Source organism: Rutidosis leptorrhynchoides, chromosome 3 (genome assembly GCF_046630445.1).
Source record: "Rutidosis leptorrhynchoides isolate AG116_Rl617_1_P2 chromosome 3, CSIRO_AGI_Rlap_v1, whole genome shotgun sequence".
Taxonomy (NCBI): domain Eukaryota; kingdom Viridiplantae; phylum Streptophyta; class Magnoliopsida; order Asterales; family Asteraceae; genus Rutidosis; species Rutidosis leptorrhynchoides.
In genome coordinates this window covers 474,102,424-474,128,257 of record NC_092335.1, presented here as the reverse complement: position 1 = coordinate 474,128,257, position 25,834 = coordinate 474,102,424, and positions in this window count along the sequence as shown.

Sequence of the window (25,834 nt, the reverse complement as noted above, 5' to 3'; positions counted from 1 at the left end):
GGTCCCCATTCTATGACCCTCGGTACCTCAACAACCTTAGAATGAAGAGTTGATGTCAAAGCAGAGGGGTATAAAATACTATTAATTTACTAGGAAAAACTATTAAATACGATACAATTTTACACAAGATATTTATTTATTTATAGAATGGATATACTTAAACCTTGCTACAACACTTATAGGCAGTGTACCTAATCGTAAAGTAGTGTAGTTTTTAGTAAGTCCGGTTCGTTCCACAGGGAAATCTTTAAACAAAGCTCAACGCTATATAAAAATACAAACATATATATAAGTAATATTATTATTATAAAGGGGGGTTTTTACCGTTTAATGACCGGTTTGTCGATTTTAAAACTTTAGTCGCAGTTAAAACCTAATGTAAAATATTAAATAAATAAAAGACTTAAATTAAAACTTAAAGTAAATAACGATAATGAAATTGCGAATAATAAAAGTGCGATAAAATAAACTTGCGATAATTAAAAAGTACGATAATTAAAAGTGCGATTAAATAACAATAAATAAAAGTGCGATAATTAGAAGTGCAATTAAATATAAAATAAAGGAAATTAAATATGAAATAAAAGAATTATGCTTATTTAAACTTCCGTAATCATGATGTTTGACGTGTTGATTTTAGTTTTATGCCCATGGGTTAATTGTCCTTTGTCCTGGATTATTTAATATGTCCGTCTGGTTTTTGTCCATAACAGTCCATCAGTCATAAATATAAAGTGCGAGTGTCCTCATCAAATTATTCTTATACCCGAAGTTAAATATTCCAACTAATTGGGGATTCGAATTGTAACAAGGTTTTAATACTTTGTTTAATGAATACACCAGGTTATCGACTGCGTGTACACCAAGGTTTTACTACTTTGTTAACAATTACACCAATTACCCTTGAATGTAATTTCACCCCTGTTTTAATTATTCTAGTGGCTATTAATCCATTCCCGTGTCCGGTTAAATGAACAATTATTCGTACATATAAATACCCTGCCCATCGTGTCCGATCGAGTGTATATGGTAATTTATAGGGACGCCCAATTGTAAATCTTTATATTAACATTAACAAACTATCATTTAGTTAAACAAATATAAAGCCCATTAATAGCCCATAGTCTAATTTCCACAAGTGTCGTTCTTTTGTCCAAACCCCAATTATGGTACAAAGCCCAATTACCCAATTTTAGTAATTAGCCCAACATCATGATTACTTCGTTTTAAATAAGCATAATAATAACTTAGCTACGAGACATTAATATAAAAAGGTTGAACATAACTTACAATGATTAAAAATAGCGTAGCGTTACACGGACAGAATTTCGACTTACACCCTTACAACATTCGCTAACATACCCTTATTATTAGAATTAAAATTAAAATTAAAATATAAATTATATATATATATATATAAATTTTACGTATGATAAGAGAAGAAAAAGATATGAATTGTGATCAGAATTCGGTTGGCTTTATAGGGAATTTCGATTTTTGGGGCTCCGCGACTCGCGGTGGATCTTGCCTTCAAACTCCGCGAGTCGCGGAGGTTACTTTTACAGCTCAGAGGAGTTTGGCTCTTTGTTTACCGATGGTTTATAATATATATATAATATATATATAATTAATATAATTAATTATATATTATATTATATTTATATACATAGTTAACTTGTAATTTTTAGTCCGTTGCGTCGAGCGTTAAGAGTTGACTCTGGTCCCGGTTCCGGATTTTCGAACGTCCTTGCGTACAATTTTATATTTTGTACTTTGCGTTTTGAATCTTGTACTCTTGTAATTTCGAGACGTTTCTTATCAATAATTGGAACCTTTTTGATTGTCTTTTGTACTTTTGAGCTTTTTGGTCGTTTGCATCTTCAATTCGTCGAATCTGTCTTTTGTCTTCTCCTTTTATTATTTAAACGAATATCACTTGTAAATAGAACAATTGCAACTAAAAGCTTGTCTTTCTTGAGGAATAATGCTATGAAATATATGTTCGTTTTTAGCATTATCAAATATTCCCACACTTGAGCGTTGCTTGTCCTCAAGCAATATCGTCTTGAAATACTAGAATCACTTCTTTATTCTTCACACTTTGTACATCAGTGATTTCTATACGGCGGTATAAACAATGGTAGTAACGATATGGTTTACAGTCCCACATGACTATAAAAAATTTAGATCCATTAAGGAAATTGGATCTTTATGAAAACATTTGATCTTTTGAAAATTAAATCTAGTTTTTTACCCTAGATAAGTTTTCCGGGATAACCCTTTACCGGTGTTTGCAAAATATTTTTGTGGGTTTGGTGGGGTTCAGAATTGAAAATTTTAGCTCAAAACTTGCTGTTTTGTGTCACCCACTTGCTAACCTTGTATTTGGAAAGCAACACGTCCAGTTTACTTGTCCCGTATATTACCTTTCGGTAAACTACCGTCCGGTTGTAAAGGAAAGCGTTGAACAAGCAACTGTTAAGGCAATGTCCCGTGACATGCTTTTGATTATGGTCTATAACGTGTCGGAAGCAATTACTATCCTTGGTAGGAGCAATAGTAAAGCTCACCCTTATAATTTTTCGGTATGGCACAAGGTCCTGTCTTTGACCACTATGCAACCACCGTTCTTACGATTGACACCCGATTTAGTTTAGGTGACCTAATGAATTCCAGGTGAATTCCTAGGATTTTACGTTCAATGGTAATGAACGCATTGAAAATAGGGTTTTCAGAAAACAAATCGGTTTGTAATTTTGATCAAAATATTTTCTCGTTTAAGCTCGAGTTTAGATATCATCGAATTCCATGAGTTTGTAATTCTCAATCTTTAAGGTCAATCTCTAGGATTGAGTAATATCAGTCTTAAAAGCTGATTTTTAATCTTTAAGGAGATTATCCTTTCTGGGGATCTGATTCATTAGTCTTATCAAGCTAATTTGCACGGTGCCCCCCCCATTGTACGAGATAAATCCTTCTCATGGTTAGGATAAACCTGACCACTTGGCGACCCTGTTTAATGCTGAGGTCCGTGGATTTCCTGCTGATTTTAGTGATGACTTTTCTAGATTTTTCGTCAACCTACAGCTGGTCTGGACGACAACTTCATGACCTAAATCAAGAAGCGCGTGTCTTTTTCGGAAGACTTTACTTCCTTTTAATGATGGAATTGATTCATCGTGTAGATCCATCTCTTCTTTTCTTTCATCGGGTAAAACAGTTTAGTTTAGTCCAAAGCAAAAGTATTTTCAGTTATTTGTTACAGATATATGTGACATATGTTTAAGATAACTTGGTAAATTTTCCCACACTTGGCTTTTATTTTCTTTTTTATCGTCCTCTATTCCATTTTAAATGAATTTTAACATTTTGGTTTGTTTCTCAATTTATGTCCTTTCCGAGGTAACAATAATTTCGGTGTTAAAACCTAGTTTTATCGTTCATAAATATGTATAAACATGATTTTGAATTCATTTAATTGAAAATTTTGAAAAATTTTACTAGAATTGGGTAGTCAGTATATAAGACTAGGGTTGTTCTTTTTTATCAGAGAGCACTAGATTCTAATACAACTACTGCTTTACTAGTATTTTTTAATGGTAACCAAGTGTATAAAGTAAAAAATTTTAAAATCCGAAAGAATTTAACCCCTTCCCACACTTAAGATCTTGCAATGCCCTCATTTGCAAGAAATCAGTAACAATTTAAATTATTGAGGGTGATTTGTGTGAAAATGATTAAATTTTACCAAAGTTTCCAAATATATTGGCGTTTGTTTGCTGAATGATAAATGGTGCACATCATTTGTTCATTCCGTCTTGTTGTTATTTCACATATATTTTGCATCTTGTCGTCAAAATTAGTTGCTTTTGCTGAACTTAATGCCAGTCTTTGAAAATGCGTTGTTTTACCCTGTTGTGTACATAAGATAAACTGCAAACATATATACATATTTTTGAAGTTTGGTATATTACCCCACATTCAAAAATTATTAAAATCTAAGAATAAAAGTTAGATGATTATAAAAATGATTACAATATTAACAAAAGTATTAAACGTATCAATAATTACAAATTACAAAATAAAAAAAAATAATAAGTAAACTAAGGATGATATTGGTACCAATAGGGGTTCCAGGCATAACCATAAGTGCTATAGAATGCTTCGGCAGGGTCATACGTAGGATATGGTGGCTGCATCTCTATAGACCAAGGAGGGAAGATGGGTTTCGGTGTAGGAATATAGTTTCTACCTATATGTTGGCAATGAGCTATGATCTGGTTCTGATGAACTTGCCAATCTTCAAATGCTCTCTGTCTAGCATTTTCGTATTCCTGAGAAGCTATAAACCTATGCATTTCTTGCATCTCATTCCCCCCTCCTACATTACCTTGTTGTTGGTTTCTCTCCACCTGTGGATGTCTACCATGGTATCGTACTGCGGTGTTATTTCGCCTCTTCAAAACTTTCGCACCATGGTATACATTTAAACCTATAGTATCGCGGGGTTCCGGCTCTTCTAGTAATAATCCCCCCCGACTTATATCCACACCGAGATATTCACCAATCAAAGTAATAAAAATACCACCTCCTATTATGCTATGTGGTCGCATCCCCCGAACCATAGCTGATAAATAATAACCCACACAATATGGTATACTTACAGCGCTTTGTGGGTCTCGAATACACATATGGTAAAACAAATCCTGTTCATTTACTTTTTCCTTGTTTTTACCCCTTTGTGTAATCGAATTAGCTAAAAACCTATGTATCACTCTTAATTCGGCTCTATCTATATCCAAATAAGAGTAATTTCCCCCTTTGAAACGGTGATGGCTTGTCATTTGACTCCACACACCATGTGTATCAAAATTTTCATATATCTTTCTACCGTTTAGTATCAATCCTCTACAATCGGGAGACGCTAACTCCTCAGGCGTATATATACGTAAAGCCTGAGCCATGTCCAGTAAAGACATGTGGCGCATCGAACCGCCTAACAAAAATCTAATAAAAGAACGATCGGTTAAACTAGCTACCCGATCATTCAACTCTATACTACATAACAATTCTTCACACCATACTTTATATACAGGTCTACGTATGGTGAATAAATGTATCCAGTCATTAAAAGAAGAATTACCATACCTCTGTACAAGTAATTCCCTAATTGGCCCGGCCAATTCTACAGCTTCTAAGGGTCCCCATTCTATGACCCTCGGTACCTCAACAACCTTAGAATGAAGAGTATGCAAACCCCGTTGATATTTTGGATAATCTATCCAAAGTCTGTCAAATCTCAGGTTCGGGTGCAACTCTTCCAAGTGCATATCGGAAAAGGTCATGACTGGATGAGGTATATCCTGCTTGTAGTAGTTATCTACCTCCTGTTGTTCCGAATTCTCAGCAGGAGCATTGCGGGCTTGGGATGAAGATTCACCCCTTTCATTCTGCAAAACACATCAAACACAATTTTTGTGCATCCAAATATGCATTAGTGTCAGCAAAATCATCAATCAAAATAATTACAATGACATTATCAATTTATATCAAACTTAAGCTCATTTTCACATTTTTATCAAATCTACACTTTTTCAAATAAGCATATACGAAAATGTTCGCCAAGTTCATAAGCATTCAACTCAAATAACATGTCAAAATAATCATTACTAGCAATTAAACAAGTCTCAAATGGCATTATCTTTCAAAAATCAAGTTCATGAATTTTAGACTTGAAAAAGTCCACTTTAATTCTCAAAATCATGTTTAGGCTCAAAGTTTGGATCATTTAACTACCTAGACATGTTACACTACTCAATTTAGCAACAATTCATGATAAAAATCGGCCATAACCTGTTTATATCAAAAAGCCCCAAATTTGCTCAAGAACACAAACCCTAGATTACTCAAAATTTGAAGTTTAAGGCTTCTAATCATGTTAAACAGCATCAATCTAGGTTATACAAGCATAATACATAAACAATTTAAGCTTAATTACACTAAAAAGCATCAAAATCAAATTGGGGGAAAAATAGCTCAAGAACATCAAATTTCGGATTAAATGGTGTTTAGGTGTAGAAATTTACCGTTTTTCTTGAGTAATTCTTAGATAGCATCCTTCTCAACATGATTTTAGCAAAAGATTTGGTGATTAACGGTTAAAAATTGTGATTTTGGGGGGTTTTTTTCGTGTTTTTCGGGTGCAGTTTTTCTAGCTGTATTTTTGGGTTGAGGAGTATGAAACTGATCAGTTTGCAGCTCTTATTTTTTTTTCTGTAATCCGGCTCCTCCGCGAGTCGCGGGGATTAACCCTCCAAACTCCGCGACTCGCGGAGTTTGGTATATTTTTTTTTTATAATCATTAACTTATTAAAACAATTAAGTAATTAATTTTAAAATTTTGTTTCCCTTGTTATTTAGGACGAGGTCGTTTCGGATCGATGTCCTAGTCCGTCCTTCGACAAAATTTTAAAATTTGTCCTTTTGTAGCGATTGTTTTAAAAGCTAAGATTTTTTTGGGTTTTTTCAATGTTTTTGGCATACTTTAATTCAATAAGATTAAAAATAATGATAATAAAAGTTCTCGTCCCTCCCTCGGGTAAAGCAATTTCGGTTCAAAGACCTAGTCTTCAACTTACGACGAATTTTAAAAATCATATTCTTAACTTAATGAGATAAAGTAAATTTTTGTTTTTAAATTCACACAACTTAAATATAAAATTCAAAATTAATATTAAAAATTCACACCAAACTTAAAATTTGAAATGCATAAAATTAAAAATTAATATTTTAAAAATTAAAAATTCACACCAAACTTAATTTAAAAATTTATAAATTCATATCAAACTTATATTAATTTTTCAAATATTTACAATTTTAAATATATTGTTTTTACAAAGTTTACAATATTAATTTAAGATTTAAATATTAATTTTTAAAATATGGTAAGACGATCAACAATTACCCAAATAGTGTCGTATCCCCAGGCAGTCTTTGGTAACTTCGTGATGAAATCCATGGTAATACCGTCCCATTTCCATTCTGGGATTTCTGGTTGTTGAAGTAATCCTGACGGCTTTTGGTGTTCTGCTTTGACTTTGGAACAAGTTAAACACTCCCCAACATATGTTGCAACGTCTGTCTTTAAATTAGGCCACCAATAATGCGTCTTAAGATCTTGATACATCTTTCCAACTCCAGGATGTATCGAGTATCTTGTCTTATGTGCCTCATTCAATATCAACTTCCTTAATCCACCCAACTTCGGTACCCAAATACGGTTTGCAAAATATCGAATTCCGTCTTCCCGTATAACGAGTTGCTTCTCATACTTCTTCATTATTTCATTTCTTATGTTTTCTTTAGTAAGTGCTTCTCGTTGAACTTCTTTGATTTGTGAGTTGAGATTCATGCGAATTTTTATGTTCATCGCTCGTACTCGAATTGGTTCTCGTTCCTTTCTGCTTAGAGCATCGGCCACCACGTTCGCCTTCCCGGGATGATAACGAATTTCACAATCATAGTCGTTTATCAGCTCGACCCACCTACGTTGCCTCATGTTCAGCTGTTTTTGATCGAAAATATGTTGAAGGCTTTTATGATCAGTAAACACAGTGCATTTAACCCCATACAAGTAGTGTCTCCATATCTTCAATGCAAACACGACTGCTCCCAGTTCTAGATCATGCGTCGTATAATTCCGCTCGTGAATCTTCAATTGTCGGGATGCGTATGCAATAACTTTCTTTCGTTGCATAAGAACGCAACCAAAACCTTGTCGCGAAGCGTCACAATATATTTCAAAATCATCGTTCCCTTCTGGTAACGATAAAATAGGCGCCGTAGTCAACTTCTTTTTCAGTAACTGAAATGCACTCTCCTGCTCAGAAGTCCATTCATATTTCTTCCCTTTTTGCGTTAACGCTGTCAACGGCTTAGCTATTCGGGAAAAATCTTGAATAAACCTTCTATAATAACCGGCTAAACCCAAAAATTGGCGTATCTGCATTGGTGTCTTAGGAGTCTCCCATTTTTTAATGGCTTCAATTTTTGCTGGATCAACCTGAATTCCTTTGCTACTAACAACGTGGCCAAGAAATTGCACTTCTTTCAACCAGAAAGCACATTTAGAAAATTTAGCATATAGCTGTTCTTTTCTCAACAACTCTAATATCAACCTTAAATGCTGCTCATGCTCTTGCTCACTCTTGGAATAGATAAGAATATCATCAATGAAAACGATAACAAACTTATCTAAATATGGACTACAAACTCGATTCATGAGGTCCATGAATACAGCTGGCGCATTTGTCAACCCAAACGGCATGACCAAAAATTCGTAATGACCATAACGTGTCCGAAAAGCAGTTTTCGGAATGTCCTCTTCTTTGACACGTAATTGATGATAGCCCGACCTTAAGTCAATTTTTGAGTACACACATGATCCTTGGAGTTGATCAAATAAGTCGTCAATTCTCAGTAGTGGATACCGATTTTTGATAGTTAACTTATTTAATTCACGATAATCTATACACATTCGGAAAGATCCATCTTTCTTCTTGACGAATAAAATTGGAGCTCCCCACGGTGAAGTACTTGGTCGTATGAATCCACGATCCAGTAATTCTTTTAACTGACTCTAAAGTTCTTTTAACTCGGACGGTGCAAGTCTATATGGAGCACGGGCAACTGGTGCAGCTCCTGGTACTAAATCTATTTGAAATTCTACAGATCTAAATGGAGGTAATCCCGGCAACTCTTCCGGAAAAACTTCAGGAAAATCTCTTGCCACAGGCACATCGTTGATGCACTTCTCTTTTTCTTTCTTTTCGACTTTATTAACATGTGCTAGAATAGCATAACATCCCTTTTCTAAACACTTCTTGGCTTTCAAACAGCTAATGAGTTTTAGCTTTGAATTACCCTTCTCTCCATAAATCATCACCGGCATTTTATCCTTACTAGGAATGCGAATTGCCTTCTTGGCACACACAACTTCAGCTCCTACTTTGGACATCCAGTCCATGCCAACTATTACATCAAAACTTCCTAATTCTACGGGTATTAAGTCAATTTTAAATGTTTCTCCGGCTAAATTTATTTTACAATCACGACAAATTTTATCGGCTTTAATTAGTTTACCATTAGCTAACTCAATCATGTACTTAGCATCTAGAGGTAATGATGAACAATTCAATTTAGCGTAAAAGCCTCTACTCACGTAACTTCTATCGGCACCAGTATCAAATATAATAGATGCGGATAAGTTATTAATGGTAAACGTACCCGTAACAAGCTCCGGGTCTTCACACGCCTCTCTAGCATTAATAACAAATGCTCTTCCACGTGCAGATCCATTATTCTTCTCTGGATTCGGACACTGGCTCTTATAGTGACCTTGTTTTCCACACCCATAACAAGTAATGGTAGCCAAAGCAGTTCTATTTGCATTGGTGGCAGGAGTCTTGGTACCATTTGTATTTGTAACGAGGGCCCTACAATCTTCAGCAAGATGACCCTTTCGATTACATTTGTTGCATACCACATTACAGTAACCAGAGTGATGTTTGTGGCATCGGTTGCATAAAGGATTTTGTCCTTTATAACCAAAGCTTAAACCACTACCCGTACCTTGCGTGTTTTCTTGTTTCTTAAAAGATTGTTGTTGGTTACCTCGATCATAATTTCCATTCCACTTTCTTTTGTTACCTGATACCTTCACATCAGTATTGGATACTTTCTTATCCATGATGACCTGATCCATTAGCTCGTTTGCCATGGTTATAGCTTCATGAATTGTCTTAGGTTTCGATGCTGTAACATTTGCCTTGACCTTTTTGGGCAAACCATCTTTGTACATTTCAATCTTCCGTTCTTCGGTTGGAACCAATTCAGGACATAGCAAAACTAATTCCATGAATCGCTGATTGTAGTTGGTGATTTCAGTACCAATAACCTTCAGACTTCGTAACTCATCTTCCAACTTCCTAACCTCGTTCCTTGGACAATATTCGTTGATTAACATTGTTTTGAATTCTTCCCACGGAGTATCATAAGCTACATCTCCTCCTACAGCCTTCACATAATTTTTCCACCACGTGAGTGCACTATCTTGTAAAGTGCACGATGCGTATTTGGTCATGTCCTTTTCAACACAACCACTGATTTTGAACACAGTTTCCATCTTTTCTATCCACCGGGTTAAACCGATCGGTCCTTCTGTTCCACTGAATGATGAGGGCTTGCAAGCTTGAAAAGTTTTGTAAGTGCACCCCACACGAGGATTTGGGTTAACTGCAGCAGTTCTTGCAGCCTCGACCAATAACATTCTGTCGTTCACTCGCTGATTGATGAGTTCCTGGATTTCTTGTTCCGTCATTCGGTTCAATCGCGCCATATTCTTCTATAAGAATGAAAAGAAAATAATTATTCACATGGAATATTATAGATGTAGTGTATATTTACAGTACATTATAGCTTATTAATAATATGAACCAGGTATTATTATAAAAGCCTTTTCTTCTTATTAGCATTTTATAATTATATCTAGGGTAGTACCTACCCGTTAATGTCCATACTTAATAGCTTAGTACAGAATCAATTACTACCATCTAAATAATACTTAACCATGGAAAATTATTGCATTTCACACTTCACTATTTTACATATGCTTATCTTACATCGAACATTAAGCAAACCACACTAATAATATTATACAAAACATTATATGATCCCATGGTTTAATACGGCAGCGCATCGTTTGGTCTATTTTCTAGGACGTTTAGGTTCAGAGAATCGCTTAACGCTTATCCTGGCTGTCTGCCTATATTTTGGCTGTGGGACTGAGGAACTGGATGCCGGGATAGAATGAATAGGAATAGCGGGAATAGGGGTGGTAGTGTCTAGTGGAGTTGGTGCCACATCATCCTTATTAAACTCAGGATTTGAATTTTCTAATTCATTAGCCTTTCGTTTCTTTCCTAGTTCGAACTCTTCTTTTGTAATTTCCTGTATTTCTTCCTCGGGTTCACTTTCCTCCTCGGGTTCACTTTCCTCCTCGGGTTCACTTTCCTCCTCGGGTTCACTTTCCTCCTCGGGTTCACTTTCCGGGTTCTCTATATTCGGTTCATCCGGAATTTGTGAGTCTTCCCCAAAGATATTATTTTCGTCATCGGATAGGTTAATGACTGGAACACCATCTGAAGATTCTAGTTCGGAGTCGCTGAATGTGATAACAAGTTTTGAGCCCGACATCTATCACACAACAACTAACCCATTAGTACTACATAATATTTACATATAAATTTTAACCAACAATGATAAGCAATGGTTTTTAAATCAGACCCGGTCAAAGTCCAGACTTACTAATGTATCCTAACGACTTATCAGTTAGACACACTAATGCAAACCTGGTTCGATAAGACCACCGCTCTGATACCACATGTCATAACCCGTCCTTGACCATAAGAACGTGTTAGATAACGTATGATTCCATTGCGAGGTATTGACCTCTATATGCGACATTTTTTTTAAAGAAAAACTGCATATATTATACATTACAAACCATGATCCTTATTTTTGATACAAGCTTTGGACAAAATAAAGATGATTATCGTTTAGCGATAATCTTCGACTTACAAACTTTACAAATGATAATAACAACCCGATTTCTAGCATATTTTACAACACAAGTTCTTGGATATGCAGTCTTATTTTTGACACAAATATGCGTACGCAAGATCCTGCTCAAATTCAACATAATGCAGCGGAAACTTCTAATTATCACCTGAGAATAAACATGTTTAAAACGTCAACATAAAGTTGGTGAGATATAGGTTTAGTGCCGGCAGCAATATATATATAGACCACAAGATTTCATATATAAACAGTTTAATAAAAATATTCTAAGTGGTTGAGCACTTGGTAACCATACTTAACATTTAATCACGTCGCATATTCCCTTTATTATGAAATCTTACTACACCGTACCAAGTGTAGTCACGAAACGAAGTACTGTGCAACCGTTGAATACTGGTCGTCCAGTCCGGTTGGGGTTGTCAGGCCCGATAGATCTATCAACAGGATTCGCGTTTACAATACCGCTGTAAATATTAGTTACCAAGCTACAGGGAAGTATGCCAGTGGTACAACTCAACGTAGAATATATTTTTCAGTTACTTGTGTCCATAACGTAAAACATAAAATACATGTATTCTCATCCCGAAATATTTAGAGTTTAAAAGTGGGACTATATACTCACTGTTGTCTTGAAGATATATATAATTTGACTTGGTCTCCGGTTGATATCACGAACCTATCCATATATAATATATCAATACCTTTTCTTTTTAAACAAACGTCACATATATATACTTGTTATACTTTTAATACTTTGAATAATTCCTTAGTCCGTAGTTAGCAGTTCGTTGTTAGTAATTCAATTTTAATGGTTCATTTTTAGATGTTTAATATACCCGCAATGAAATAAATAAAACCCCCTAACGAAATAAATAAAACCCCATCGTATATGTATTGGTCGAGATTAATCTTGACCCACGGTACCGGTGTTGTCAAATGACGTGTTGCGTACATAAAGTACCGGTGTTGTCAAATGACGTGTTGCGTACAAACATGGGATCTTATGATTAATCTTCTCGTGTTGTTTGCGGGTGATCCTGAACCATATAAAATTGAATTATAAGTACATATATATAAAATATCATGTTATCTTAGAAATATGTGATTTTATTTAATTTTTCCCAATTAATCCCGAAGTTAAACAAGTCTTAGATATCCGATCTCGTTTTGGTCATAGTTTCTTCGTTACAACTCCGTTTTCGTTGATTCAACTTGTCACTTCCTTGGATCGAGTCCCTCTTTAAGACTATGAACTGTAAATACCTTAGTTTGTATTCGAAATCACAGGTCATAGGTCAAACTTTAGTGAAACTTATGAAGTTAATCATTTTCCATCATGTAAACAACCTTAAATGATTATTTTTCTAAAAATACTTATACTTTGAGTTAAATCATGAAATTTTTATGTGTTATCATATTCATAGTAAAAATCATTTTTCCAGAAAATAAACCTCCAATTCAAAGTTTAAGATGGTTTTTAATTATCCAACCCAAAACAGCCTCCGGTTGCACTCCGACGTCGTAAAAACAGTTTTTAAGGTGTTCTTTGAAAAACCAAGTTATACCTTGTTAAATTAGCATATTTTTAAGTTATATTACAGGTCTTGAAGTATTTTAAAAGTTAAGTTATAAGAATCTATTTAGTTTGCAAACAAGTTTGAAAACATTCAAACTATGTTCTTGTTGTTAAAATTTTATACCACAAAATAAGATAGCTATATATATATGAATCGAATAAGGTTATGAACATAGTTACTACCTCAAGTTCCTTGGACAAGGTTGCTGTAAAAGAGGAGTAAAAAGCTAGAACCAAAAGGGTGATGGAATTGAATGAAAGATTGGAAGTAAGTTTGTGTTCTTGGAAGGATTTCTTGAAGTGTTTTTGTAAGGTTTTCTTATGAGGTTTAGGTGTTGTTTTTGAAGCTAAATGATGGGGAAAATGCTTAGAGATGATCAAGTATGAAGTTAAGAGTATTTTGAGAGAGAAATGGAAGTGTAAGTATGAGAAAATGGGGTGAAGAAATGGTGTGCATGCATAAAAACGTTTTTAGGTTATAAAGGAAAAAAAAGATACCTAACTTTGTTTTCTTGCTAAATAATTCATGCTACTTGACAAATGGTTGGTTCCACATGTTTCTTAATCATTTAAGGCTGCTAAGGAGCAGATTTTTATTGGTATATACCAATAGTAAATACATCTAGAAGCTGCGTATGATACGGGTACATATACTCTAGGTATACGTATAGAAATCTTTGAGGAAACGGAACGAGGATTCAAATATAGCTATCTTTTGTAAATATACTTATATTGTTTTATGTATGTAAGCCCTTTAAAAGTGATAAAATACATATCTATACGATGCATGTATAAGTAATATAGGTTATAAGTATTTACGTCGAAAAACATTACGTATAGTTATCGTTTTGAAAACTTAAGTTAGTAGTTTTAAAATATACTTATAACTTATTGTTATTAATACAAAATGAGATATTAAAACATTCTTAGATCATGTTAAATATGTATATATACATATATATACACAAACGTATAATTATCATATGTTATATAGTTCGTGATATCATCGGTCAAACTAGACGGTCAAACGTTGTGTAAACTCTTTTCGGAAATATAAATCTCGACAATTTGGATTGCTTATCATGTTGGTAAGGTTTAATTTATGTAAATATTAATCTTATAAGTATAGAACGATCGAAAAAGTGCGGGTCGTTACATTACCTCCCCGTTAAATAAATTTCGTCCCGAAATTTTAAAATTGTACCTATTTTGCGTCATCGAGAAACAAGTGTGGATACTTTTGTTTCATCTAATCCTCTCGTTCCCAAGTAAACTCAGGACCTCTTCGAGCATTCCAACGAACCTTAACGATCGGTATGTTGCTCTGCTTGAGCTGTTTAACTTCACGGTCCATGATTTCGATTGGTTCTTCGATGAATTGTAGTTTCTCATCGACATGGATTTCTTCAAGAGGAATGGTGAGATCTTCCTTTGCAAGACACTTTTTAAGGTTCGAGACGTGAAATGTATTATGTACTCCGGCGAGTTGTTGCGGTAACTCGAGTCGATAAGCTACCGGTCCAATGCGTTCAATGATCTTGAACGGGCCTACATATCTTGGGTTCAGTTTACCTCTTTTACCGAAACGTATTACACCTTTCCAAGGTGACACCTTTAACATAACCATGTCACCGATCTGAAACTCTAATGGTTTCCTTCGGACATCGGCGTAGCTCTTTTGGCGACTACGGGCTGTTTTCAATCTCTCCTTGATTTGTACTATCTTTTCAGTAGTTTCATGTATGATCTCGGGACCAGTTAATTGTCGATCTCCTACTTCATTCCAACAGATAGGAGATCTACACTTCCTCCCATACAGTGCTTCAAATGGCGCAGCTTTAATGCTCGCATGATAACTATTATTATACGAGAATTCTGCTAACGGTAAATACTTATCCCATCCGTTTCCAAAATCGATCACACATGCCCTGAGCATGTCTTCAAGAGTCTGAATTGTTCTTTCACTCTGCCCGTCAGTTTGCGGATGATATGCGGTGCTCATATCCAAACGAGTTCCTAGTGCCTCCTGTAGTGATTGCCAGAACTTTGAGGTAAATCTACTATCACGATCAGATATAATGGAAATAGGTATTCCATGCCTTGAAACTATTTCCTTTATATATAATCGTAATAATTTCTCCATTCTATCCGTTTCCTTTATAGGCAAGAAATGTGCAGATTTGGTAAGACGATCAACAATTACCCAAATAGTGTCGTATCCCCAGGCAGTCTTTGGTAACTTCGTGATGAAATCCATGGTAATACCGTCCCATTTCCATTCTGGGATTTCTGGTTGTTGAAGTAATCCTGACGGCTTTTGGTGTTCTGCTTTGACTTTGGAACAAGTTAAACACTCCCCAACATATGTTGCAACGTCTGTCTTTAAATTAGGCCACCAATAATGCGTCTTAAGATCTTGATACATCTTTCCAACTCCAGGATGTATCGAGTATCTTGTCTTATGTGCCTCATTCAATATCAACTTCCTTAATCCACCCAACTTCGGTACCCAAATACGGTTTGCAAAATATCGAATTCCGTCTTCCCGTATAACGAGTTGCTTCTCATACTTCTTCATTATTTCATTTCTTATGTTTTCTTTAGTAAGTGCTTCTCGTTGAACTTCTTTGATTTGTGAGTTGAGATTCATGCGAATTTTTATGTTCATCGCTCGTACTCGAATTGGTTCTCGTTCCTTTCTGCTTAGAGCATCGGCCACCACGTTCGCCTTCCCGGGATGATAACGAATTTCACAATCATAGTCGTTTATCAGCTCGACCCACCTACGTTGCCTCATGTTCAGCTGTTTTTGATCGAAAATATGTTGAAGGCTTTTATGATCAGTAAACACAGTGCATTTAACCCCATACAAGTAGTGTCTCCATATCTTCAATGCAAACACGACTGCTCCCAGTTCTAGATCATGCGTCGTATAATTCCGCTCGTGAATCTTCAATTGTCGGGATGCGTATGCAATAACTTTCTTTCGTTGCATAAGAACGCAACCAAAACCTTGTCGCGAAGCGTCACAATATATTTCAAAATCATCGTTCCCTTCTGGTAACGATAAAATAGGCGCCGTAGTCAACTTCTTTTTCAGTAACTGAAATGCACTCTCCTGCTCAGAAGTCCATTCATATTTCTTCCCTTTTTGCGTTAACGCTGTCAACGGCTTAGCTATTCGGGAAAAATCTTGAATAAACCTTCTATAATAACCGGCTAAACCCAAAAATTGGCGTATCTGCATTGGTGTCTTAGGAGTCTCCCATTTTTTAATGGCTTCAATTTTTGCTGGATCAACCTGAATTCCTTTGCTACTAACAACGTGGCCAAGAAATTGCACTTCTTTCAACCAGAAAGCACATTTAGAAAATTTAGCATATAGCTGTTCTTTTCTCAACAACTCTAATATCAACCTTAAATGCTGCTCATGCTCTTGCTCACTCTTGGAATAGATAAGAATATCATCAATGAAAACGATAACAAACTTATCTAAATATGGACTACAAACTCGATTCATGAGGTCCATGAATACAGCTGGCGCATTTGTCAACCCAAACGGCATGACCAAAAATTCGTAATGACCATAACGTGTCCGAAAAGCAGTTTTCGGAATGTCCTCTTCTTTGACACGTAATTGATGATAGCCCGACCTTAAGTCAATTTTTGAGTACACACATGATCCTTGGAGTTGATCAAATAAGTCGTCAATTCTCAGTAGTGGATACCGATTTTTGATAGTTAACTTATTTAATTCACGATAATCTATACACATTCGGAAAGATCCATCTTTCTTCTTGACGAATAAAATTGGAGCTCCCCACGGTGAAGTACTTGGTCGTATGAATCCACGATCCAGTAATTCTTTTAACTGACTCTAAAGTTCTTTTAACTCGGACGGTGCAAGTCTATATGGAGCACGGGCAACTGGTGCAGCTCCTGGTACTAAATCTATTTGAAATTCTACAGATCTAAATGGAGGTAATCCCGGCAACTCTTCCGGAAAAACTTCAGGAAAATCTCTTGCCACAGGCACATCGTTGATGCACTTCTCTTTTTCTTTCTTTTCGACTTTATTAACATGTGCTAGAATAGCATAACATCCCTTTTCTAAACACTTCTTGGCTTTCAAACAGCTAATGAGTTTTAGCTTTGAATTACCCTTCTCTCCATAAATCATCACCGGCATTTTATCCTTACTAGGAATGCGAATTGCCTTCTTGGCACACACAACTTCAGCTCCTACTTTGGACATCCAGTCCATGCCAACTATTACATCAAAACTTCCTAATTCTACGGGTATTAAGTCAATTTTAAATGTTTCTCCGGCTAAATTTATTTTACAATCACGACAAATTTTATCGGCTTTAATTAGTTTACCATTAGCTAACTCAATCATGTACTTAGCATCTAGAGGTAATGATGAACAATTCAATTTAGCGTAAAAGCCTCTACTCACGTAACTTCTATCGGCACCAGTATCAAATATAATAGATGCGGATAAGTTATTAATGGTAAACGTACCCGTAACAAGCTCCGGGTCTTCACACGCCTCTCTAGCATTAATAACAAATGCTCTTCCACGTGCAGATCCATTATTCTTCTCTGGATTCGGACACTGGCTCTTATAGTGACCTTGTTTTCCACACCCATAACAAGTAATGGTAGCCAAAGCAGTTCTATTTGCATTGGTGGCAGGAGTCTTGGTACCATTTGTATTTGTAACGAGGGCCCTACAATCTTCAGCAAGATGACCCTTTCGATTACATTTGTTGCATACCACATTACAGTAACCAGAGTGATGTTTGTGGCATCGGTTGCATAAAGGATTTTGTCCTTTATAACCAAAGCTTAAACCACTACCCGTACCTTGCGTGTTTTCTTGTTTCTTAAAAGATTGTTGTTGGTTACCTCGATCATAATTTCCATTCCACTTTCTTTTGTTACCTGATACCTTCACATCAGTATTGGATACTTTCTTATCCATGATGACCTGATCCATTAGCTCGTTTGCCATGGTTATAGCTTCATGAATTGTCTTAGGTTTCGATGCTGTAACATTTGCCTTGACCTTTTTGGGCAAACCATCTTTGTACATTTCAATCTTCCGTTCTTCGGTTGGAACCAATTCAGGACATAGCAAAACTAATTCCATGAATCGCTGATTGTAGTTGGTGATTTCAGTACCAATAACCTTCAGACTTCGTAACTCATCTTCCAACTTCCTAACCTCGTTCCTTGGACAATATTCGTTGATTAACATTGTTTTGAATTCTTCCCACGGAGTATCATAAGCTACATCTCCTCCTACAGCCTTCACATAATTTTTCCACCACGTGAGTGCACTATCTTGTAAAGTGCACGATGCGTATTTGGTCATGTCCTTTTCAACACAACCACTGATTTTGAACACAGTTTCCATCTTTTCTATCCACCGGGTTAAACCGATCGGTCCTTCTGTTCCACTGAATGATGAGGGCTTGCAAGCTTGAAAAGTTTTGTAAGTGCACCCCACACGAGGATTTGGGTTAACTGCAGCAGTTCTTGCAGCCTCGACCAATAACATTCTGTCGTTCACTCGCTGATTGATGAGTTCCTGGATTTCTTGTTCCGTCATTCGGTTCAATCGCGCCATATTCTTCTATAAGAATGAAAAGAAAATAATTATTCACATGGAATATTATAGATGTAGTGTATATTTACAGTACATTATAGCTTATTAATAATATGAACCAGGTATTATTATAAAAGCCTTTTCTTCTTATTAGCATTTTATAATTATATCTAGGGTAGTACCTACCCGTTAATGTCCATACTTAATAGCTTAGTACAGAATCAATTACTACCATCTAAATAATACTTAACCATGGAAAATTATTGCATTTCACACTTCACTATTTTACATATGCTTATCTTACATCGAACATTAAGCAAACCACACTAATAATATTATACAAAACATTATATGATCCCATGGTTTAATACGGCAGCGCATCGTTTGGTCTATTTTCTAGGACGTTTAGGTTCAGAGAATCGCTTAACGCTTATCCTGGCTGTCTGCCTATATTTTGGCTGTGGGACTGAGGAACTGGATGCCGGGATAGAATGAATAGGAATAGCGGGAATAGGGGTGGTAGTGTCTAGTGGAGTTGGTGCCACATCATCCTTATTAAACTCAGGATTTGAATTTTCTAATTCATTAGCCTTTCGTTTCTTTCCTAGTTCGAACTCTTCTTTTGTAATTTCCTGTATTTCTTCCTCGGGTTCACTTTCCTCCTCGGGTTCACTTTCCTCCTCGGGTTCACTTTCCTCCTCGGGTTCACTTTCCTCCTCGGGTTCACTTTCCGGGTTCTCTATATTCGGTTCATCCGGAATTTGTGAGTCTTCCCCAAAGATATTATTTTCGTCATCGGATAGGTTAATGACTGGAACACCATCTGAAGATTCTAGTTCGGAGTCGCTGAATGTGATAACAAGTTTTGAGCCCGACATCTATCACACAACAACTAACCCATTAGTACTACATAATATTTACATATAAATTTTAACCAACAATGATAAGCAATGGTTTTTAAATCAGACCCGGTCAAAGTCCAGACTTACTAATGTATCCTAACGACTTATCAGTTAGACACACTAATGCAAACCTGGTTCGATAAGACCACCGCTCTGATACCACATGTCATAACCCGTCCTTGACCATAAGAACGTGTTAGATAACGTATGATTCCATTGCGAGGTATTGACCTCTATATGCGACATTTTTTTAAAGAAAAACTGCATATATTATACATTACAAACCATGATCCTTATTTTTGATACAAGCTTTGGACAAAATAAAGATGATTATCGTTTAGCGATAATCTTCGACTTACAAACTTTACAAATGATAATAACAACCCGATTTCTAGCATATTTTACAACACAAGTTCTTGGATATGCAGTCTTATTTTTGACACAAATATGCGTACGCAAGATCCTGCTCAAATTCAACATAATGCAGCGGAAACTTCTAATTATCACCTGAGAATAAACATGTTTAAAACGTCAACATAAAGTTGGTGAGATATAGGTTTAGTGCCGGCAGCAATATATATATAGACCACAAGATTTCATATATAAACAGTTTAATAAAAATATTCTAAGTGGTTGAGCACTTGGTAACCATACTTAACATTTAATCACGTCGCATATTCCCTTTATTATGAAATCTTACTACACCGTACCAAGTGTAGTCACGAAACGAAGTACTGTGCAACCGTTGAATACTGGTCGTCCAGTCCGGTTGGGGTTGTCAGGCCCGATAGATCTATCAACAGGATTCGCGTTTACAATACCGCTGTAAATATTAGTTACCAAGCTACAGGGAAGTATGCCAGTGGTACAACTCAACGTAGAATATATTTTTCAGTTACTTGTGTCCATAACGTAAAACATAAAATACATGTATTCTCATCCCGAAATATTTAGAGTTTAAAAGTGGGACTATATACTCACTGTTGTCTTGAAGATATATATAATTTGACTTGGTCTCCGGTTGATATCACGAACCTATCCATATATAATATATCAATACCTTTTCTTTTTAAACAAACGTCACATATATATACTTGTTATACTTTTAATACTTTGAATAATTCCTTAGTCCGTAGTTAGCAGTTCGTTGTTAGTAATTCAATTTTAATGGTTCATTTTTAGATGTTTAATATACCCGCAATGAAATAAATAAAACCCCCTAACGAAATAAATAAAACCCCATCGTATATGTATTGGTCGAGATTAATCTTGACCCACGGTACCGGTGTTGTCAAATGACGTGTTGCGTACATAAAGTACCGGTGTTGTCAAATGACGTGTTGCGTACAAACATGGGATCTTATGATTAATCTTCTCGTGTTGTTTGCGGGTGATCCTGAACCATATAAAATTGAATTATAAGTACATATATATAAAATATCATGTTATCTTAGAAATATGTGATTTTATTTAATTTTTCCCAATTAATCCCGAAGTTAAACAAGTCTTAGATATCCGATCTCGTTTTGGTCATAGTTTCTTCGTTACAACTCCGTTTTCGTTGATTCAACTTGTCACTTCCTTGGATCGAGTCCCTCTTTAAGACTATGAACTGTAAATACCTTAGTTTGTATTCGAAATCACAGGTCATAGGTCAAACTTTAGTGAAACTTATGAAGTTAATCATTTTCCATCATGTAAACAACCTTAAATGATTATTTTTCTAAAAATACTTATACTTTGAGTTAAATCATGAAATTTTTATGTGTTATCATATTCATAGTAAAAATCATTTTTCCAGAAAATAAACCTCCAATTCAAAGTTTAAGATGGTTTTTAATTATCCAACCCAAAACAGCCCCCGGTTGCACTCCGACGTCGTAAAAACAGTTTTTAAGGTGTTCTTTGAAAAACCAAGTTATACCTTGTTAAATTAGCATATTTTTAAGTTATATTACAGGTCTTGAAGTATTTTAAAAGTTAAGTTATAAGAATCTATTTATTTTGCAAACAAGTTTGAAAACATTCAAACTATGTTCTTGTTGTTAAAATTTTATACAACAAAATAAGATAGCTATATATATATGAATCGAATAAGGTTATGAACATAGTTACTACCTCAAGTTCCTTGGACAAGGTTGCTGTAAAAGAGGAGTAAAAAGCTAGAACCAAAAGGGTGATGGAATTGAATGAAAGATTGGAAGTAAGTTTGTGTTCTTGGAAGGATTTCTTGAAGTGTTTTTGTAAGGTTTTCTTATGAGGTTTAAGTGTTGTTTTTGAAGCTAAATGATGGGGAAAATGCTTAGAGATGATCAAGTATGAAGTTAAGAGTATTTTGAGAGAGAAATGGAAGTGTAAGTATGAGAAAATGGGGTGAAGAAATGGTGTGCATGCATAAAAACGTTTTTAGGTTATAAAGGAAAAAAAAGATACCTAACTTTGTTTTCTTGCTAAATAATTCATGCTACTTGACAAATGGTTGGTTCCACATGTTTCTTAATCATTTAAGGCTGCTAAGGAGCAGATTTTTATTGGTATATACCAATAGTAAATACATCTAGAAGCTGCGTATGATACGGGTACATATACTCTAGGTATACGTATAGAAATCTTTGAGGAAACGGAACGAGGATTCAAATATAGCTATCTTTTGTAAATATACTTATATTGTTTTATGTATGTAAGCCCTTTAAAAGTGATAAAATACATATCTATACGATGCATGTATAAGTAATATAGGTTATAAGTATTTACGTCGAAAAACATTACGTATAGTTATCGTTTTGAAAACTTAAGTTAGTAGTTTTAAAATATACTTATAACTTATTGTTATTAATACAAAATGAGATATTAAAACATTCTTAGATCATGTTAAATATGTATATATACATATATATACACAAACGTATAATTATCATATGTTATATAGTTCGTGATATCATCGGTCAAACTAGACGGTCAAACGTTGTGTAAACTCTTTTCGGAAATATAAATCTCGACAATTTGGATTGCTTATCATGTTGGTAAGGTTTAATTTATGTAAATATTAATCTTATAAGTATAGAACGATCGAAAAAGTGCGGGTCGTTACACTTCATTTCGTAAAAACCTAAAAAAAATAAAAATTCAGAATGGGGGGAGAAGACTAGTTCTTTAGGGTCTTCTAGGGAAAGACCATACGTGTTCCATTTTCGAGAACTACACGAAAACAGACAATCTAACTCTAACAGAAATACATATTATCCTTTAAAGACTTGATTCTCCCCACACTTAGTTAGCTGTGGTGTCGAAATTGTGATTAACTTCGTTGTCGACTTCCATCGGACCATGTATGTAATGTTTAACTCTGTGACCATTAACTTTAAATTCAATCCCATTTGAATTTATCAATTCTATCGTTCCGTATGGGAAAACTCTTTTGACTATGAATGGTCCAGACCATCTTGATTTCAATTTTCCAGGAAATAACTTGAATCGTGAATTGAAAAGAAGAACTCTGTCTCCTTCTTTAAATTCTTTTGAACTTCTGATTCTTTTATCATGCCATTTCTTCGTTCTTTCTTTATAGATTAACGAATTTTCGTATGCTTCATGTCTTAATTCTTCTAATTCATTTAGTTGACTTAATCGTAGACGTCCGGCTTCATGTAAATCAAGATTACATGTCTTCAAAGCCCAAAATGCTTTGTGTTCAATTTCTACTGGAAGATGACATGCTTTTCCATAAACAAGTCTAAAAGGTGTGGTTCCAATTGGAGTTTTGTAGGCTGTTCTAAAAGCCCAGAGTGCATCCTCCAATTTAATGGACCATTCCTTCGGATTTGATCCTACGGTTTTTTCTAGAATACGTTTTAAAGCTCGGTTGGTATTTTCAACTTGTCCACTTGTTTGTGGATGATATGCGGTGGAGATTTTATGAGTTACTCCATATCTTTTAAGAACTTTCTCAAGTTGATTATTACAGAAATGAGTACCCCGATCACTTATTAAAGCTTTCGGTGTTCCAAACCTTGCAAAAAGACGTTTTAAAAAGTTGACTACAACTCGTGCATCGTTAGTTGGGAGAGCTTGTGCTTCCGCCCATTTAGATACATAATCAATGGCTACGAGTATATATAGATTATTATTAGATTTTGGAAATGGACCCATAAAGTCAATACCCCAAATGTCAAATACTTCACATACTTGGATGACATTTTGTGGCATTTCATCACGTTGACTTATTTTTCCGGCCCTTTGACATGCATCATAGGATTTGCAAAGAAGGTGTGCGTCTTTGTAAATTGTAGGCCAATAGAATCCAGCTTCATAAACTTTTCTTGCTGTTAGTTGAGGCCCATAATGCCCTCCTGTTGGTCCTGTGTGACAATGGTTTAAAATTTTACTAGCTTCATCTCCAAATACACATCGGCGTATTATGCCATCGGGACAACTTTTAAACAGATGTGGATCTTCCCAAAAATAGTGTTTTATATCACTGAAGAATTTCTTTCGTCTTTGGTACGATAATCCTTTTTCAAGGAATCCACAAACTAAGTAGTTTGCATAGTCTGCAAACCATGGGATTTCATTATAATCTATCTTCAATAGATATTCATCAGGAAAGTTGTCTTGTATGGCTGATTCATTTAGAACTTCTAATTCGGGATTTTCAAGACGAGAAAGATGATCAGCAGCGAGATTTTCTGCTCCTCTTTTATCTCGGATTTCAATATCAAACTCTAGTAAGAGTAAGATCCAACGGATTAATCTTGGTTTAGCATCTTGTTTTGAAAATAGGTATCTAAGAGCAGAATGGTCGGTATAGACCACCGTTTTTGCTAGAACGAGATATGATCGAAATTTGTCAAAAGCAAAGACAATAGCAAGGAGTTCTTTTTCAGTAGTTGTATAGTTCGTTTGTGCTCCTTGTAATGTCTTACTAGCATAATATATAGGTTGAAATCGTTTTTCAATCCTTTGTCCTAAAACGGCTCCCATTGCAAAATCACTTGCATCGCACATTAGTTCAAATGGTAGATTCCAATTTGGTGTTATCATGATCGGCGCATTAGTGAGTTTCTCTTTAAGAATATTAAAAGATTTGATACACTCATCTGAAAAGATGAATGGCGCATCCTTTTCTAGGAGTTTATTCATAGGAGTGGCAATTTTAGAAAAATCTTTTATAAAACGTCGGTAAAAACCGGCATGCCCTAGAAAACTCCTAACTCCTCTAACATTGGTGGGATGTGGAAGTTTAGCAATTACATCTACTTTAGCTCTATCCACTTCAATTCCTTCTTTTGAAATTTTATGTCCAAGAACGATGCCTTCTTTAACCATGAAATGCCATTTCTCCCAATTAAGTACTAGATTTGATTTTTCGCATCTAATTAGCATTCGTTCCAGATTAACTAGACATGATTTAAATGTATCACCGAAGACTGAAAAGTCATCCATGAATACTTCCATGCATTCTTCTATCATGTCGTGAAAAATCGCCATCATACACCTTTGAAAGGTTGCAGGGGCGTTACAAAGTCCAAATGGCATGCGTTTGTAAGCAAAAGTACCATAAGGGCACGTAAATGTGGTTTTCTCTTGGTCTTCGGGTGCTATTGGAATTTGAAAATATCCGGAAAATCCATCTAGAAAACAATAGTAACTATTTCCGGCTAATCTTTCCAACATTTGATCTATGAAAGGTAAGGGAAAGTGATCTTTTCTGGTGGCGTCATTTAATTTTCTATAATCAATACATACACGCCATCCTGTTACAGTCCTAGTAGGAATAAGCTCATTTTTTTTCATTTGTGATGACAGTCATGCCACCCTTCTTAGGTACGCATTGAACTGGGCTTACCCATGGACTATCAGAAATTGGATAAATTAGACCTGCATCCAGCAGTTTAATAATCTCTTTCTTAACTACATCTTGCATATTAGGATTTAGTCTTCGTTGGCGTTGCACATACGTTTTATGACCTTCTTCCATAAGGATTTTATGTGTGCAATACGAAGGACTTATTCCTTTAATATCATGAATCTTCCATGCAATGGCTGGTTTATGAGCTTTCAACACAGAAATGAGTTGTGATATCTCATTTTCAGTAAGAGAAGACG